The 6,097-nt window shown below is 40.1% G+C and overlaps 1 pseudogene; it reads right to left on the bottom strand.

Moving 5' to 3' along the window:
* The window catches only part of LOC132417228 (zinc finger protein 154-like), a 128,147-nt pseudogene that overhangs the window by 25,104 nt on the left and 96,946 nt on the right, over window positions 1-6,097 (bottom strand).

Genomic DNA, 6,097 nt, shown 5'->3' with positions numbered 1-6,097 from the left:
TGGGTTCCCCACCTGGGAATCTCTGGACAACTTGCTAGAGCTCCCTGAGCCTCAGTTTGCTGACTGACATGGAGGTGATGAGGCGCTTACCTTGGTTCCTGTGAGGATTAATAAAAGTAACAAAATACTGAGTACCTAACAGTGCCAGGATTCCAGGGTTTCTTTATGAACATATTCTCTTTAATTCTCACGACCCAAGATAGTGGGAACTATTATTGTACTGCTGGGGAAATCCAGGGTCAGAATGATGTTGTGGGTTCCCCAAGGTCACACAATGGCCAAGTGTCTGGTTCAAGATGCTGGATTCATACCCCTAAGTCTAGCTCCAGAGCTGGGGATGTTTAATCCCTTTACCTCAGCACGTGAAGCACTCATCCCTGGGCAGGCATGCACAGAGTTCCAAGGAGTCTCAGCTGCTGTTACCTTTGTTGGAATTATCAACATGAGCATTTCCCCACTTACCTCCTGCCCTCACAGTTCTCACAGGAACGCCCTTGTCTGTCATTACTAGTGGCTTCCCCAATGGGAGGTTTTTCTCTCAGCTGCAATTGCATTATGTCCAAAGGCCGCACCTTCCTCTCCTTTGAGCACAGCACAGAGCTTAACCCTCAAGAATCAGTGATTCAGGGCTGGGTCTCTCCACCTTCATCAGCGACTTGAGTGACAGCCTCTGATGCCATCTAACATCCCAATATGAGGTTTGACTTTTTCAGGTATTTGTAACCTTCATCCTGGAGGACTAGAGACAGCCCAGCCCAGAGGACCTGGTTCCAGGAGGTGATAATGGAGACCTATGTGCTCCTGGTCTCACTGGGTAACAGCTCACCTCTGCTCCATTCATGGACCTGCTGCCTGTTTGGTTCTGTCCCCTCTGTCCAGAACTGGCTGGTTGAGAAGACCACTGGCACACACTGTCCTTCTTCCCTGCGCTCCTCACCATGTTCTGGACCGACATCCTCTATTCTAACCTTTCTGTCTGCACCAAGGGTCTTTTGGTAAAAAACACAAGTCCTCACCTGAGTGCCCATCACACTCTAACCACATCTGAGGTCCCCACTCCAGATTACACAGAAGGGGAACTGACTAGCCTAGCCTGGTTGGGTCATGTGTCCCCTCGGTCCAGTTAGCAAGGTCATGGGTGATAGGCTGCTTCAGAGAAGAGGGTGAGTCAGGCAGTACTTCTTGAGAATCATTTAGCATCAGTTCATCCAGGGTATCTTCTTAAACCATACAATCCCAGTTAAAACAGGCTCCTGGTGACTTCCCTTGTGGTCCAGTAGTTGAGACTAAACATTTCCAATGAACGGGGTACCGGTTCGATCCCTGGTCGGCGAAGTAAGATCCCACATGCTGCGCAGCATGGCCAAAACAAAAAAAGGTGAGGGTAACTCCTGAATGCTACACCATTGTCCCTTGTTTCTTAAGGCCTAGACCATGCTCCTGTGCTGCTTCAGGAGATGATTTTAGAGGGTGCACAGATCTGACATAAAGTGGAATGCTTGGACAGCCTGAGAAAGCAATTCTTTTCCCCTGCTCTTTCCCTTGCTGCTGTCAGGAGAAAGTCTTCTTGGTATAGTGCTAGATCTCTATTGCCCACTGTTACTAATATCCCCCTCCCCATTTTTTGTGCCCGAACAGGGACATGAAACTAATATCCCTTTTTAATAGAGGGGGCACCCGTGAGCATACCTCATGGGGTCCCTGGGACTTCAGAGTATTATTTTGATTTCATTGTATTTTCATGGTAAACTTCCACTTGTCCCAAGTCAAACTGGTTTTCCCAATTAGCAGAGAGATACAAATATTCTTTTTAAGATGCAATCTATATAAGAAAAATAAAATATAGGTCATTTAAAAGAGAATTGTAACACTGGCCACAGCCAAGTTCCTGTAAACACAGACCAGGTGTCAGGTTTGTTGCAGGCACTGTTCAGACTCCATTCCTTGAATTCCAACATCCTGTTCTCAGCAAAGTAAGGAAAATACAGCCACTGAGTGAGTCCCTCAGAAACCTCAAGTTATTCAACATAGAAGATGTGCCTTCTTTATGAGGTGCCAACCTGTGCTTTCTTTGCTGCTAAAAGTCCTTTTTGTGACCATGCTGCACGGCATGCAAGATCTTAGTTTCCAGACCAGACCAGGGATCGAACCCCTGCCCCCTGCGGTGGAAGCACAGAGGCCTAACCACTGGATTGCTAGGGAATTCCCTAAAAGTTCTTTTTAAAAATGAAATGTAAGTGAGTGTAGATGATAGTTAATGTCCTTTCTGCACCAAATCACCATGTAGATTTCCTGATTTTTAAAAAAATTTTACAGGTCCATGAAATATCAAAATCTGGGAATGACCAAGTCATCCCCTCACAGAGATATCCCTTTCTCAAGGATTAAATACTCCAGATCACCTCCCCCTCACATGGCTACCTTTTCCAAGAATGCTGGCCCTACACAGGGCTGTGCACTGTTTCCTCCTCAGTGTAGCACTCAGGAGGCCGAGTCCTGGAGCCATAGCTCCTGGTGAGAATCCCAACTCTGCTTCTCACAGGCTGTATGGCCCCAGGCAAGTTTCTGAACCTCTCCCTGGCTTAGAGTCCTTGACAGAATGGGGTAATATGGTATTTATGTCACAGTACTATTGTTTGTCTAAATGGGTTCATGTATGAAAACTGACCAGTCTGTTACTTCCTGACTGTGCAGGTCTGAGGTATGATCTCTGTTGCCATCACTGCTCCTGTTGATACCACCATCATCATCATCATTATCCTCATTATCAACATGCCTGAACTTGGCACCTTCTAGAGCAGTGTTGTGAAGCGTTGTAGTTCAATAGTACAGATGCCAGAGACAGCCAACCTGGGTCCCCAACTGGATCAGCTGAATATCAGTTACATGCCATTCACCTGTCTCAATTCACTTGTTATTGATAGTTGAGTTGTTTCCAGCTTGGGGATGTTAAAGATAAAGCTGCTGCAGACATTTATAGCTAGTCTTCATGTGGAAATGTGTTTCATTTATTTTGAACTAAGATTTGTGAGTATAATTCCTGAGTCAGATGGTAGGTGAATTTTTTGTTGTTAAGAAACTGACAAAATTTCAGTTTCATTGACCTTTTCAATTTTTTTTTAGTCTCTATTTCTGCCCTGATCTTTATTATTTCTTTTCTTCTACTAAATTTGGGTTTTGTTTGTTCTTTTAATAGTTCCTTTAGGTGTAAGTTTAGGTTGTTTGAGATTTTTTTTGTTTTTCTGAGGTAGGCTTGTATCACTATAAACTTCCCACTTTGGACTGCTTTAGCTATATCCCATAGATTTTGGATTGTTTTGTTTTTGTTTTCGTTTGCCTAGAGATTTTTTTTTTTTTTGGCCACACTGGGCAGCTTGAGGGATCTCAGTTTCCCGACAAGTGATTGAACCCAGGCCACAGCAGTGAAAGCCTGGAATCCTATCCACTAGGTCACTAGAGAACTCCTGATATTTTTTTTTATTTCTTTGATTTCTTCAGTGATCCATTGGTTGTTAGCATATTATTTAGTCTCCATGTGTTTGTGTTTTTTGCAGTTTTTTTTTTCTTTTTCTTGTAGTTGATTTCTAGTCTCATAGCATTGTGGTCAAAAAAGATACTTGACAAGTAGGAAAAGTTATGGTCAGAGAAGGTTCTTTGAAAAGAAAAATAAAATTGATAAATCTTTAGCCACACTCATCAAGGAAAAAAGAAGTCCAAAATCCATAAAATCAGAAATGAAGAAGAAGTTTCAACTGACACAACAGAAATACAAAGGATCATGAGATTAATATCAACAACTATATGCCAATAAAATGGACAACCTAGAAGAAATGGATTAATTCCTAGAATGTACACTCAAGACTGAACAAGGAAAAAATAGAAAATATGAATGGACCAATTAACCAGTAATGAAATTGAATCAGCAATTTTAAAAAACTACCAACAAATAGAAGTTCAGGACCAAATGGCTTCACAGGTGAATTCTACCAGAAGTTCAGAGAAGAGTTAACACCTATGCTTCTCAAACTATTCCCCAAAACTTACAGCAGGAACACTTTTGAACTCATTCTACAAGGCCAACCTCACTATAATACCAAAACAAGACAAAGATATCACAAAAAGAGAAAATTACAGGCCAATATCACTGATGAATATATATGCAAAAATCCTTAACAAAATATTAGCAAACCAAATCCAACAATACATTAAAAGGATCATACACCATGATCAAGTGGGATTTATTCCAGGGAAGAAAGGATGGTTGGATATCCACAAATCAATCAATGTGATATACCACATTAACACTTTGAAGAATAAAAATCATATGATCATCTCAATAGAATGCAGAAAAAGCTTTTGACAAAATTCAACACCCATTACGATAAAAACTCTCTAGAAAATAGGCATAGAGGGTACATACCTCAACATAATAAAGGTCATATAAGCCCACAACTGGTATCATACTCAACAGTGAAAAGCTGAAAGCATTTAATCAAAGACAAGGATGCCCACTCTTGCCACTTTTATTCAACATAGTTTTGGAAGTCCTAGCCACAGCAATCAGAGAAGAAAAAGAAAATGAAATTCCAAGGGATTTCAGAGCTTGGTGGCAGGAACTAGTGGTAGAGACCAACATATTTTTACTGTATTTTACAGTATATTAAAACACACCACGTCAGCCATAAAAAGGAATTAAATTGGGTCATTTTTGGAGACAAGGATGGACCTAGAGAGTGTCATACAGAGTGAAGTAAGTCAGAAAAGCAAATATCATATAATAACGTATATATGTGGAATCTAGAAAGATGGTATAGATTTTATTTGCAAAGCAGAAATGGAGACATAGACATAGAGAACAAATGTATGGATACCAAGGGGAAAAGGGGTGGGGAGGGAGGAATTGGGAGACTGGGATTGACACATATACAATTATTGTTACTATGTATAAAATAGACAACTGATGGGAACATACTGTATAGCACAGGAAACTCTATCTAATGCACTGTGGTAACCTAAATGGGAGGGACGTCCAAAAGGGAGGGGATATCTGTGTATGGATGAGTCATTTTGTTGTCAGTGGAGGCTAACACAACATTGTAAAGCATACTCCAATAAAAATTAAACAAAACAAAAACACACACATACCAGAAAATATCTCTAGCACCCTGGAACTGGCACAATGGTCATATGAGTGGTCTGGCACTCCAGGCAAACAACTACCTTTGGGAAAGTGTACTGGCTATTTCTTCTCCATGGAACATCTTTCTGATGTATCCTTGTCACTCTCTCCTCTCCATTAAATATTTGCTCGAATATTATCTGCAGTATGAGAACATCTCTGACACCTCTATTTCCTACTGAAATCCTCAGACTCCACATGCCTGCATTCCTCATTGCTGCTCTTTTATATTTCCACACCACCTGTCACCTTATAATTACTATAATATAATTACTATAATATAGAATATTTTCTTTGTGATTTTGTATCTCTTTGTCATAATTACTATAATATAGAATTACTATACTTATAATTACTATAATATAGAATAATTACTATAATTAGTAATTACTATAATTACTATAATATAGATTACTATATTACTTATAATTATAATTACTATAATATAGAATATTTTCTTTGTGATTTATTGACTATTCCTTCAATAAAGAGTTGGATTGAAGGCTGCATGAGAACACATTTCTTTGGTTGCTGATGTATAACTCTTATCCAGGTGAGCCTCTGAGCCAGATGAGATGTTTAGTAAATGATTATTGATGGAATAAAACATGATGCCATAGCTTTCCTTCCATTCTTCTACCTCTTTCTGCTCTCACCTTACTATTTCTTTTTCTCAAGTTTGTTTTCCCAGGATTGTCATGAATGGAAAGGATTCACACTTTGTGGAAACAAGAATTTCATGGTAGCCAAGTCTCCAGCATAACCATGGACTCAACTTAATTCTCTCACATTTTAGGACTCAGTGTCCTTCATTTATCACCCATTGAGATTTACCTCTTCTCAGGTTTCACAAGTCCTTTTCTCTTCTAGTGATTTCCACAGTGCTTAATGGATGACTCCATTAATCAACATTAATAA

The sequence above is a fragment of the Delphinus delphis genome, chromosome 20 (assembly GCF_949987515.2).
Source record: "Delphinus delphis chromosome 20, mDelDel1.2, whole genome shotgun sequence".
Lineage (NCBI taxonomy): Eukaryota > Metazoa > Chordata > Mammalia > Artiodactyla > Delphinidae > Delphinus > Delphinus delphis.
The sequence above is the reverse complement of the archived record's forward strand: the minus strand, read 5'-3'. Positions and strand labels throughout refer to the sequence as shown.